Source organism: Schistocerca americana, chromosome 4 (genome assembly GCF_021461395.2).
Source record: "Schistocerca americana isolate TAMUIC-IGC-003095 chromosome 4, iqSchAmer2.1, whole genome shotgun sequence".
NCBI classification, from domain to species: domain Eukaryota; kingdom Metazoa; phylum Arthropoda; class Insecta; order Orthoptera; family Acrididae; genus Schistocerca; species Schistocerca americana.
Window position 1 is genome coordinate 484,060,005 of NC_060122.1, and position 14,497 is coordinate 484,074,501.

A 14,497-nucleotide genomic window follows, 5' to 3' on the forward strand; every position below is an offset into this window, starting at 1 on the left:
ACACCACTGGAGGCGGGCTGCACGATGTTGGGGCGTGAGCGGAAGACGGCCTAACGGTGTGCGGGACCGTAGCCCAGCTTCATGGAGACGGTTGCGAATGGTCCTCGCCGATACCCCAGGAGCAACAGCGTCCCTAATTTGCTGGGAAGTGGCGGTGCGGTCCCCTACGGCACTGCGTAGGATCCTACGGTCTTGGCGTGCATCCGTGCGTCGCTGCGGTCCGGTCCCAGGTCGACGGGCACGTGCACCTTCCGCCGACCACTGGCGACAACATCGATGTACTGTGGAGACCTCACGCCCCACGTGTTGAGCAATTCGGCGGTACGTCCACCCGGCCTCCCGCATGCCCACTATACGCCCTCGCTCAAAGTCCGTCAACTGCACATACACGGTTCACGTCCACGCTGTCGCGGCATGCTACCAGTGTTAAAGACTGCGATGGAGCTCCGTATGCCACGGCAAACTGGCTGACACTGACGGCGGCGGTGCACAAATGCTGCGCAGCTAGCGCCATTCGACGGCCAACACCGCGGTTCCTTGTGTGTCCGCTGTGCCGTGCGTGTGATCATTGCTTGTACAGCCCTCTCGCAGTGTCCGGAGCAAGTATGGTGGGTCTGACACACCAGTGTCAATGTGTTCTTTTTTCCATTTCCAAGAGTGTAGTTTCCGCAGAACACTCGTTTGGTTGATCCCTCTCCTACTTCCTTGACGCCTCTTAGTGACGTTACCACTGTGTATTACTGTTGCTAAAATGTTAGTTTCATTACTTTCATCAGTTGCTTCTCTTTTTCCTTGGCGTATTTTATTCTCCATACTTCCAGTTCCTAGAACATTTGTTTATATTGTTTGCAAAGACAGATCGTGAGTCCTTGGCGTGGTCCGGATACCCTTCAGTATAGGAGCGCACCGCTGCTCCAAGAGTTTCGCGACTTTCGCCATATAAGATACTTTTTCGACTGTCATATACATTGTGAATGTCTCAATAGCTTAGCGGGTAAGTTACCCGATTTTCACAACTGCAGAACACAGAATGATGGGATTCAAGGGCGCAGGTAAACACAAGAATCATATTAACCTCAGTTACGTTTTTGCTTACGTATGATATAATGGGGCAGACGTTACTGGTACCTCCTCTCCTGACGCCGGGACTGTGGTTACCATCGCTTTTATCTTGATGCTATTTCATCAAATCCCATACATGCTTTGTTGTTGAAGTTCCCTTAGAAGATTCTTTCCAATGTCACAGAAAAATTAACAGTTCCACTAAAAAAATGCGTGTCATAATTCGAAGATTATAAACGACAAAAAGTTACTTGCGAACGCCAGGAAATTCGCCATATTGTCCGCTATAGATTGTCGAAAGCCGCAAGTCTATATATTTATTCATATTTGACATATTTGGGGTGGTCTTGGCTGTCTCACATTGTGTATTCATTAATGTCCTTTGTCGTTACTCTGTTCAGAATAAAAAATAGTGAAAAGCGTAAACACGACGCTAAGACCTCTACAACGACTCTAGAGGCTAAGGACGTATTTACATGAGTACGCAAGTGTTCAACAACTACCGGAGAACATTAAATGCCATGTGCATAAAGTAGTGTAGTTTAAGACTAAATTAAAGCTCTTTCTATTAAGCAACTCCTTCTACTCCACTGAACTCTTAAATTTAGTATTTTAAATTAATGCAAAATTAGAATTAGCACTGTAATACTGTACTGCAACGTCACTTCACTGGTTTGTCCTTAAATTAAACTTACATCCTTGACTTCTTGACAGCTCCCAGAGGCCACTCGCCGTGGGATCCATGGTAAAAAGACTAATTAATGTAATGTTCTATAGAAATTTCCATTTGAGTTAATGGAGCATTCCCGTTGTTCGGACCAACCACTAACAAAACTAGCTGCATGCATCTCAAATGCTTCATTGTCTTCCTTTAACACGACCTGGTGGGAATTAGAAACACTTGAGCAGTGCCCAAGAATGGGTCGCACAAGTGTTCTGTGGACGGCCTCCGTTATGAATGAGCTACACCCTCCTAGAATACTCCCAATTTCTGAAACATTTGCCTACCATACAATCGACCTTACATGATCGTTCCAATCCGTGGCGTTATGCAAAGTCACACCTCGATATTTAGTCGACGTGGAAAGCAACATGCCAGTATTACCGTAGTCTAATATTAAAGGACGGTTTTTCCTCTTCATCTGCATCAACTTCCAGTTCTCCACATTTAGAACAAAGTTGCCATTCATAATACAAAATAGAAGTTCTGTTCAAGGAATCCTTTATCCTCCTAACCGACCGAGGTACCTCAGTTGCTAGCGCACTGGACTCATATTCGCGTACTAATCAAACCAGCGTTTGGTCATCCTTATTTACGTTTTCCGTGATTTCCCTACCGCGCTTAAGGCAAATACCGGGATGGTTTCTTTGAAAGGGCACGGCCGATTTCCTTCTCCAGCCTTCCCTAATCTGAACTTCTTCTCCATCTCTGATGACCTCGCTTTCGACGGGACGTTGAACATTAATCTCCTCCTCCTGTATCCACCTACAATCACTCAACGACGACAGTTTCGCGTATTCTTAAGTGTCAACAGTAAGTAGTCGCAGACAAATCACTCGACTTGTTTCACATCTAGGAGAACTACTAAACAATTGAAAACCCCGTATTAGTTTCGGCATAATGGTTTCCATGGGCATATCCAGTACTGATTGGCGTGCCTGGAGGCGAGGTGGCATGGATAGCAGTTGCGTCACCTCAAGATGAAAATAACCTTTACAAACTGAACTCGTATCTTGCCCCAGTATCAGTTTAGAGATAGCCAAAGCATTTGATGGATACCGACTAGTGATAAGAGTCCCTGGAAACATCTATCGTGCAATCTCGAAACTATTTGCCTTTCTCCGCGAAAGCAATGAACTTCCGCACCCGTACCCCCACTACCTTAGACCATTCTGTCCAGTGTTCACCGCCATATTTTGTTTTTTAAATTCCCGCATTCACTTCAACCTGACATGTGCAGTTCCAAAGTGCATTATGCTTACTACCTGAGTCCACATATAACTCTGTTACTCGCTCCTGTGAATGGGAACGCGTTGTGCAGATCTTGGTGCCTCTCGCGTCCATCTAGAAAAGATAACCTGAAGATGCCTAAATAAGGCGAAACGCGTCGTTGAAAACTGAAAAAAACTAAAATTCTAAAATTGCAACCAAGACTGTTTTTAACCAATAATTCCAAAGTGGGTAAAGTATTAATTAGTTATACTAGAGAAATCCCTGAACAATAAATCACAAAAACATTTAAAATGATGTATCTATAAATAATACATCAAAGCGCAATAGAAACTGATATAGGCATGCGTATTCAAATACAGAAACATGTAAACAGGCACAATACGGCGCTGCGGTCAGCAAAGCCTATATAAGACAGGTATCAGGACCAGTTGTTAGATCGGTTACTACTGCTACAATGGCAGGTTATTAAGATTTAAGTGAGTTTAAACGAGCGATGTGGCACGGCATCTCGGAGGGAGCTTTGAAGTGGGGATCTTCCCGTACGACATTTCACGAGTGTAACGTGAATATCATGAATCCGGTAAAACATCAAATCTGCGACATCACTGCGGGCAGAAAAAGATCCTGCAAGAATGGGAACAACGACGACTGCAGACAATCGTTCAATGTGACAGAAGTGCAAGCCTACTTTAAGTTGCAGCATATTTCAATGCTGGGCCATCAACAAGTGTCAATGTGAGAACTATTCAACGAAAAATCATCGATATGGGCTTTTGGAGCCGAAGGCCCTCTCGTGTACCCTTGATGACTGCACGATATCAAGCTTCATACCTCGCCTGGGCCCGTCAACACCGACATTGGACTGTTAATGCATGGTCGGACGAATCTCGTTTGAAATTGTATCGAGCGGATGGACGTTTACGGGTATGGAGACAACCTCTTGAATCCATGGACCCTGCATGTCAGCAGGGGACTGTTCAAGTTTGTGGAGGCTCTGTAACGGTATGAGGGTGTTTGCAGTTGGAGTGATATGGCGCTCATGATACGTCTAGATACGACTCTAACAGGTGACACGTACGTAAGCGTTTTGTCTGATCACCTGCATCCATTCACGTCCATTGTGCATTCCGACGGACTTAGAAATTCCAGCAGGACAATGAGACACCCCACACGTCCAGAATTACTACAGAGTGGCTCCAGGAACAGAGTTTAAACACTTCCACTGGCCACCAAACTCCACAGACTTGAACATTATTGAACGTGCCTGGGTTGCCTTGCAACGTGCTCCTCAGAAGAGATCTCCGCCCCCTCGTACTCTTATGGATCTGTGGGTAGCCTTGAAGGATTTATGGTGTCAGTTCCCTCCAGTACTACTTCAGATGTTAATCGAGTCATGCCACGTCATGTTGCGGCATTTCTGCTTGCTCGCGGAGGCCCTACTCGATATTAGGCAGGTGTACCAGTTTCGTGGTTAGACACTGGACTCGCATTCGGGAGGACGACGGTTCAATCCCGCGTCCGGCCATCCTGATTTAGGTTTTCCGTGATTTCCCTAAATCTGAAAGGGCACGGCCGACTTCCTTCCCCATCCTTCCCTAACCCGCTGAGACCGATGACCACGCTGTCTGGTCTCCTTCCCCAAACCAACCAACCAACTGTACCAGTTTCTTTGGCTCTTCAGTGTATATCTCAAAGTTACTAAATATGCGATACAAAAATAAAGCAGAAACAACGAATCGGAACAATAGTAGGTGTGAAAGACCTTTAACGACTTATGAACAGGACAAAGAGAAACGTAAATAGCAACCAGTGCCGTATTTCTAAGCAACTATTGCTCTTGTCCATTAATTTCATTAAACGGCCAATCTAGTACGTAATAAACTGAATGCTATAATATTGCTTTTTCTACTCTGTATCCCTGCACCTACTGGCTTTCTCTGGAAATCATAAATACTTGACCTGAGCTAGCCGTACTGCTGCTTAACTATTCTAGAGCTCGTGCAGCACTAAATGTACAATTACGTAATCATTCAGTCATGGACGGCTGCGATCGAAATGCTGACTTCCAGGTACTACGGGATGAGTCCAGCTACTGTATTCTATCCAGTGCTAAAGCTGCTTACAACATTTTAATGCCCCCCCCCCCAGGGATAGGATTAATTAATTATTCCCACAGGGAACAGGTTACTATTTTATGAAACTATGAAGTCTAGGCATAAATTAACTGATGTTTGGTCTACAATAAACACAAAGAAATGCAGTCCTTCATTATACTAAACTTCCGCAAAATAACTATTAATCAACGCCAGAGCGTTCGACATTCAGTTTTATCTCTACAAAAGAGCAATACACTCGCCTAATACAGCAAATACCTTCAAATCCAACGCTAACGCACGAGCGCGATTACGGTGCACGTATCAAAAAGTGGATGGTAAACCTAATTTTAATGACGGAACTGACAGTGTTTGCAAACGGTGACCTAAGCTCGTTTTTTATGTTGAATGAAAGTAACTGAATATGTTAGTCAAAGTGATGATGTCGCAGAAATGAAAGAAAAAAAAATTAACTGTTTTATCGATGCTGAAAGTTTAATCATCATAGCACGTGAGAACTGTTAATGCTAGCTAGTTGGGTTCCTCGCCAACAAATCAATGAAATGTTAAAACTTTATTCTTTCACATGTCCTGTACTCTAACTCAGAATATCAAAACAGTTCGTCACTCATGAAAACAAAGAAGCAAAAAATGAAACAAATATTATGCAGTGACAGTAAATTTAGTTACCTACAGAGATACAGCACAAATACAGATCGATTATATGGTTTCATGCAATCACAAGTGATCTTAACTTACTTGGAAAAGATAAACAGCTCATGTAAATATATAAACAACAACAGTCAAACATATGTCCATGACCTGTCAAATTTGAATACGGTGCCTGTTGCAGCTCACATCCAATAAGAGACAGTTTATGATAGCCTATCGGGAGCAGCGTTTAGAGGCGGACAGAAGTTTTATTTGCCTCTAAAGTGAAAATATTTACTAGCGCAAACTCGCAACCTGGCAGTTTTTGTATTTTACACTAAGTGAAAGAATGCACGTGTTCTTCCTAGAAACTTGCAGAAAAGTTGTATGATTTCAAATGAGAAAGTTTAAATTTTGTGGTGGGCTTTGCTGGCGCAGAATGTAATAATAGTGGAGATTAATTTCAATGCCTGCAACAACAATTCATTTTTAAATAATGTTTTGATGCTATATCACATTACAAAGAAGCATTTGGCAATCAGTACTAGCCTAGTGATGGACTTATAGTTATACACTCACGAAGTTTATGAGCATTAAATTAAGCAAAGTATACTTTTGCAGCGAAACTAGTGTGGAAAACCATTGTCCTATATGAATCAGTGATGAGTTGGATACGTCTCAGTAGGAATTAGTTTATGAAGGTAGGGACTGAATGTAGTGTTTGTTCCACTTAGTCTGTTGTTCATTTTAACTTTTTTATCATTTCACAACTGGTTTGGCTTTTTAGGTCATTATCCAATGTTCAGCTAGGAAAAGGTGACATACGTGTAAAAATGGCAGCATGTTCTTGCACTCTCCAAGGTAGTATTATAGACCTTTTGCTGTTCCGTATCTATATAAACGATTTAGGAGACAATCTGAGCACCCGTCTTTAGGTTGTCTGCAGATGATGCTGTTATTTATCGACTAGCAAAGTCATCAGAAGATCAAAACAAATCGCAAAATGATTTAGAAACGATATCTGTATGGTGCAAAATTGGCAATTGACCCTAAACAATGAAAAGTGAGAGGACGTCCACGTGAGTGCTAAAAGTAATCCGTAAACTTAGGTTACACCATAAATCAGTCAAATATAAAGGCCGTAAATTCAACTGAATACCTAAGAATTACAATTACGAAGAACTTAAGTTGGAAGGAACACACAGAAAATGTTGTGGGGAAGGCTAACCAAAGACTGCGTTTTGTTGGCAGGACACTTAAAATGTAACAGATCTACTAAAAAGACTGCCTACAATACGCTTGTCCGTTCCCGTTTACAATACTGCTATGTGGTGTGGGATCCTTACCTGATAGGACTGACGGTGTATATCGAGAAAGTTCAAAGAAGGGCAGAAGGTTCTGTATTATCGCGAAATAGGGGAGAGTGTGTCACTAAAATGGTACAGACTTTGGGGTGCACATCAGTAAAACAAAGGCGTTTTTCGTTGCGGTGGAATCTCTTTACGAAACTTCAATCATTAACTTTCTCCTCCGAATGCGAAAATATTTTGTTGAAGCCGAGCTACATAGGGAGAAACGGTCAAAATAAGGAAAATCAGAACTCGTACGGAAAGATATAGGTGTTCGTTTTTTGCGCGCTGTACGAGATTTGAATACTATAGAATTATTGTGAAAGTCGTTCGATGAACCCTATGCCAGGCACTTAAATGATATTTTGCAGAGAATCCATGTAGATGCAAATGAAGATTCTTCTACCACTCCAAGGTTGGGCATAAGGTCTGTTCTGGGCTCGCCATCTCTTTCTCAATCTCTTTCTCTACATGGTTTATAACCCATTCCTAGTGTAGTAAGTCTTTATGATGGCATGCGAAAACCCTGAATTTTTTTATTGCAACGATGAACGTGTGATACAATTCGACTACACAGGGCTTTAACACATATCTCATAAGCACCTATTACACATGAAATCTCACTAAATGTTATTTTGAACCAAAAAGGAGTTGTTTTCTTTATCTTTCAGCAGAACAACTATAGCTTGCAGTACTGCATAATGAGGGCAAATATTTGGAAAGCAACTAATTACAACTGGTGATCTACTATAAAGATCGACAGTCCACATCAGACACTTGAACTACTGTCAAACCAATCCCTTACTTGTATTATAACCATACTTCGATAAAATTACGGGGGAAAACCAACTTCAGATGCATGGACGTGAAAACTGGGAGACCACACAAAGAGGGGAATAATTCTGCATTGACCCGCGTCATAGTGACTAAAAGGGAGAATTCCTTCACCACCACCACTGAACCACATTGGTGAAAAAGACTGTGCTACAGAATGGCTGTTTCCAGTGTCAGGACATTTCCATTAAAGTTAATAAATTCCGTAACGACTATTATATTTGAAACACATTATGCAAACTGGGATTCATTCCATTTAGAACCACTTATTCCGCTCTATAGGAATGACGGCTGTGCTCACATATCTTTACTGTTCACACGTGTGGGCCCGGCCACACAAAATACACTACATCAGAAACAGAGAAATACCTTCAAATCCCATGATCAAATTTATGTAAATACGCATCAAGACTGCGAGCGTATCACTGCAGGCGATAACTTTCACCAAGCAGTTGCAGACTTTGTCTTACTCTACATAAGGATCAACACAAATCGTCAGTTGCTTATACTGGAAGAAATTAATTTATATCAGCAGTGTTATCCTTGAAAATTGAATGAAACGCTTAATAAAATTGCCGGAAGATTCCCATGTAAAGAGACACCAGTGCTTGTCGCATATGGTCGGTATTGAGATGAACAGAGGAAGAACTCAAGTTGAAACATTGCTAGAGAAAATGATCAGGAAAAGTATTTAGTAAGATTAATTAAGCGATTTCCTAACAAAATACAAGTATCTGCCTTAACGTATCTGTAATAATGGATATCGCACATGCCGGCCGCTGTGGCCGAGCGGTTCTAGGTGCTTCAGTTCGAAATCGCGCTGCTGTTACGGTCGCAGGTTCGAATCCTGTCTCGGACATGGCTGTGTGTGATGTCCTTAGGTTAGTTAGGTTTAAGTAGTTCTAAATTCTAGGGGACTGATGACCTCAGATATTAAGTCCCATAGTGTTCAGAGCCATTTGAACCATTTTTCTCGAATCCTGCCTACGGCATGGATATGTGTGATGTCCTTAGGTTAGTTAGGTATAAGTAGCTCTAAGTGTAGGGAACTGATGACCTCAGACATTAAGTCCCATAGTGCTTAGAGCCATTTGAACCATTTGATATCGCACAAGAGTACGTTCCGAGGTTCATTCATGCCTACCAACTTGGCGGCGGAACCCCAGAGTGGCTCTCTAAAATACCAGCCAGTGACGGTTGCCGTGAAGGTCAGATTTTTTTTAAATTATGTGGTAGAAGATTTCATAGCCAGTAGTTTGGAGGGAAATAGCAGGAACGTCCTGAATTGCTAAGAAGCAAGTTTGTCAGAACTCTGCAGAGAATATTTTCAAGGTTCGCACTACACTACCACAGAGTACAAGAACATCTCGACTTTCCTCGACGGCAGATTTGAATCAATGCACCCACACACTCCTACTTGTAGAGATTATACTTGGATGGAGAGTGTGTAAGGGGAGTAAGCTGCTTGTCTCACAAAACAAAAATTGTCGCACCACGCGTATTCCCTTTCCAAGCGACAACAACATGCAGAAAAACCATCTTTGAAAGTGAGCTTAGACAACCCCCATCCATACATTACAAGCTTCCATGTCAACGGTGACTCGTGATGCTGGCATTTGACAATCATGATGCGGAAAATGGTGATCCTCGATTCTTTACCCGTCTGTTTCACGTAGTGTTACAACTGTTGTCTGTTTTAGCTACTGACTGGCCAGGCAATCCTTTTTTTTCTTTTATACGTCATTTTTTTTCCAATCGAATGCAACTAATCGCTGCGGCGGCGTCAGCTGTATGTATGTTCTTGCCTCGCTTTCATGGAGTAAGGGATTTCAGTCACCAGGGGAATCCGCCATAGTTCACTCTCACACCAGCCGACACATCGCATGGTGAACGAAGGGGGAAAATAAAGTGATTTCTATTTTCTCTTGCGTGCCAACACTCAATATTTACCAAGATAATGACATATTTTTGTGACATCGAGAAATGCAGTGGGATTACTGGTAAAAGAAATAAGCATTTCAAAACATACTAAAATAGATTTTATAATCACTAAACTAATGTAACCTTACATCGTTAACAGTAATTTAAAATGAAAAACATGTAAATTCTAGCGTTTCATTGTTTGCTTCGGATTTTTACTTGTATACTTCAAGAGAACCAGTGCAATCCTCAGGCTAAAATGTATCATAAAAACATTCAAAGCATAAAAATTCAGAATATAATGGACAGTTTGTGAAGGCACATACACCACAGTCGAATAACGAGGGATACCTTCGCTCGTCCGACGAGTCAATAATATACAGAAATGGCTCCATTTTTATGGGTCACAAAACTTCGTCCAGAAACTGATGATAGGTACTTTTGCAAGCTTTCAAGACTTTGTAGCTGTTGCGGACACATTACGATGCCGTTCCGCTTATTGGTTTACGCCTTGTTGGACTCGAGGACTATATTTGCCGCTAACTTCTTGGAAACAAACAAAAAACTATGGTAACAGTTTTCCAAAGAGTGTTAATCTGTACTGGACAATATACTAACGCGTAAACTCGCAAATACGAAACAGCTATCGTGACGGAGAACCTAAGTGACAAGAGGGATCCCATCGATATTAATATAAAACGATCGACTCAAGGGTGTTCGATCGTTTTACAGAAACTAGAAACAACGGACATGTGGTTTCTGCATGAGCATTACGGCCGTCGGCGTTGGCAGCAGGACGCCCTCATTGCTGTCGCAAAGTTTTGAATGCAAAGCCTCAAACATTTGGTGCTGTTCTCTCAAGAGGAAACACACAATTCAGCAGCGTCATGTCACCAGATACATCAGTACCAAACACAAGCGTACGTTTGATGAATTATTGGGAACAACAACAATGTTCCAACTTCAAACCTCCACTATAATTCCTGAATTCCACTCTGAATTTGTTATAAGTATAGATCACACAGAATATATCACTTCACTAGTAAGAGAACCGCATTGTTTTGAAATGAGAAAGTTACAGAAAAAGCTGTCGCCCAAATGAAACAAATAATCTATCATCACTTTTTGGACAAAATTTTGCAGCCTTGCCTAAAAATGAACCCGTTACTGTATTTTATTTACTGATGGGATTTACAAAGCTATCCGCCCTCATACAACAGCCCAGTTGTCGGTGAAATTGGAATGTCGACGTATTCATTGAAAGTAATTCAACCAAAGTGTTTGCCGTTCTGTTAAACCTACGACGTGCACTTTACCGCCCAGTGCAGAAGCGCCCTATTTAATCGCACAGAAAATGAAAATTCCAAGCAGAAGCGATGCAATTAATAAAATACACGCCAGCAGTCGTAATCATTTTCGGGCTCCAGCTTTCGATAAATGCTTTGATACGCTTGGTTTGCCATGAAATTACAGCCAGAGTGCGAGGTATTTAGCAGTGTTAACGAGGTTGCTTTTCCTAATGATATTCGCACAAAAAAATGTGGCATATGGTCCTTTACGCGTTGCTCGTGGTGCTCTGAATTTTTATGCTTTGAATATTTATATGATGTATATCATCCTGTGGATTGCAATGGTTCTCTTGGAAAATAAAAGTAAAAAATGAAAGGAAACAATTAAGTACTATAATATAATTTTCAGTTACTGTTAATTTCAGAAGATTACATCGGGTATGTGATGAAGATCTGAAATGCTTTTTTCTTTCACCAATAATCGAATTGTATTTCTCGACATCACAAAAAATATGTATGTCATTGACGTTACATACTTCTGCAACAGCAAAAGGAAAAATAGAAACAACATGTGATTGGATTTAAACACGGAGCGCAAAAATTCGAAACTGTACTTTTAGCCACTATGCTACTGACTCGGTTGGTTTAATGCCATGCGTGCTATCGGATGAAGTAGCATCAAAACTTTGACTGTCATTTTCTCGGAACATATTGAGTGTTGGCATCTAAGAGAAAAGAAGTGTCTCTTTATTTCCACCCTTCTTCCACCATGCGAAGGGTCAATTGTGTCAGAGTGCGACAAATATTGGGTTACCCTTCTCAGTGTGAGCCAACCTATCGGTCCCAGCTCTGACATTCGCGTCAGTTGTATGAATGTTTTCGTTCAGTCGCCTCGGGTGAATAATTTTACTTACGCACTTTTTCACCCCTTTCACTTATATATGAACAATGACCAGAGTGTCCGCCTCCGTAGCGCAGCGCTTACTGCTTACCACGCAAGGGGGCCCGGCAGGTGACTGGGTGTTGTGTGTCCCTCATCATCATTTTCATTATCATTGACATGTAAATCGCCGAAGTGGCGTCAACTAAAAAGACTTACAATACAGCGGCCAATAAATGCCATACGATCATTTCATTTTTTTTCAATGACCAGGGTGACAAATAACTTACCCTATTTTAAGGTATAGTCCTAAAAATGATGCAGTTACAAAATTCGTGTAGTTACTTATTCGAATACTATTTTGTCGTACTTATGACTTTAAATACAGATTTTTGGTTGATTTAATAATTTAATAAGTGGTACTACATTATACATTTATTTTTAAATAGATGATCATTCACTTTTTTATTTAAATTTATCAAATCTCTCTCTCTCTCTTCTCAGTGCTTTGCAACCATAATTGATAACTCTCTTGTCATAAATGCTTTAAATTATATTTTTAAAAATGTTTGGTGACTTAATCACTGGCTTTCTCAACATATACACTTATCGGAAGTGTATATTTTTCTCGAGAAATACCTGTCCTCATTCGTTAATTTCCTTTTAATTTTTTTAAATTAATTAATCACTTTTATATCCAGTCATGATTTCTCCATTCGAAAGCCACTCCCACGTTTCAGCATTTTGATACAGACACAAAGGTCACTATGAAGTAAAAGTACATTCACAAACATGGAAAAAAAAGTGCACTAACAGCTACTTGTGGCTCTCAACAATCAGTGAATATTGTACCAACAATAACAGTGACAACAGCTCGTTCGATGATTTGTTCCTCGGTTTACTCCTAAGGAACTAGAAGTGTAAAATAAAAATATAAAAACGGACTATAACAGAGTGCAGTCAATAACGATAATTTAAACAGTACAAAAAGAATCGAATGTTTCCGCTTAGATGTGAATGCACCGGAAATGAGGCGACTCCAGTTGTAGCTCCCAGCGGTCCAGGAGGAGGAGGATATTAGTGTTTAACGTCCCGTCGACAACGAGGTCATTAGAGACGGACCGCAAGCTCGTGTTAGGGAAGGATGGGGAAGGAAATCGGCCGTGCCCTTTCAAAGGAACCATCCCGGCATTTGCCTGAAGCGATTTAGGGAAATCACGGAAAACCTAAATCTGGATGGCCGGAGACGGGATTGAACCGTCGTCCTCCCGAATGCGAGTCCAGTGTGCTAACCACTGCGCCACCTCGCCCGGTCCAGCGGTCCAGGGAGGTGTGAACGTGGTTGCAGATTGCTTACAGCGGTGGCTACAGAGAGACTTAGCTACGAAACTGAAATACTAATGTCTGCACGTGAATGGTACTTCTTCATGTTAATGAAGTAGTATACTTGCTACTTTCAAAGACTGTAAAATGTAAAGAGGTTAGTGTGTATGGATATAATTTGTACGCACGTATCCGTGACGTAATTTTCTGCACAATGTATTCATCTTCCACTCAAATAAACAGCTGAAAAAGTGTTTAAATGCTAGATTCAGATAATTTTTAATTGATTGGCGTTATCACACCTTTTCGTATAAAAGAATGCAAACAGTCGCTAAAATGGGCAATGTTCCTTTCTTCTTGACATACTCGTAAAGGGAACTTTTACATTTGGCAATACTCTTTTCTTCTTTAAGTACCTAAAGAAACCTCTGTGCTCTAATTTGTACCCCAACGGTACATTAGCTTCATTAGATATGTGTTAATTGCATTTGGACGAACTTAACCCATAGAAATATATTAATAAACATTGAATGTGAGAAGAGGGCTTTCGCTCACAAGGTTGAGTGGATAGCAGATAGCACAGTCAACTAAAACACGTAAGAGTCATTTCAGCTGAAAAAATATCGAACACGTGTTTCAACTGACAGAAAAACTACTTCACATGAAAAGAAAGAATGAGTAATCCAGTGACTAGACAAAACTACAACTAACTGTAACGGTTGTTTTCGTTCTGTTGATCCCATAGAACGGTGTCACTCTATAGAATGAATAATAGTCGAACCGATACTACAACCGAATGAGTCGCTTGTTTCGCAACAACAGACTGAATCGATTATTTTTATTTTCGAGTATCAAGAAGTGTGAACACGTATCAAACACGTTTCTGTGAGGCACAATTACATGTGCATTATGTCACACCGTAGCACTCAATAAACTGTAATTACCCATTTAGTTACTAAAACAGTTCACAGTTTATTCACCGTTAATCACTGTCCATCTGCTGCCCGTCTCAATACAGTTACCGTGTTATGTTCGGTATGTTAGCAGCGATACGGCACATGAAAGCGACGAGCACCCACTCGGTTCCGTCACGATATCGCACCCGACTACCTACTATCGATAGCTAATTTTCAACTGTTTCA

General features: G+C 41.2%; 1 non-coding gene across 1 annotated transcript; it reads right to left on the bottom strand.

Moving 5' to 3' along the window:
- Positions 1 to 13,269: 13,269 nt before the first annotated feature.
- Trnaa-cgc lies at positions 13,270 to 13,342 on the bottom strand. Its single transcript has one exon. It is a non-coding gene; the product is annotated as a tRNA-Ala (tRNA).
- Positions 13,343 to 14,497: the final 1,155 nt, after the last annotated feature.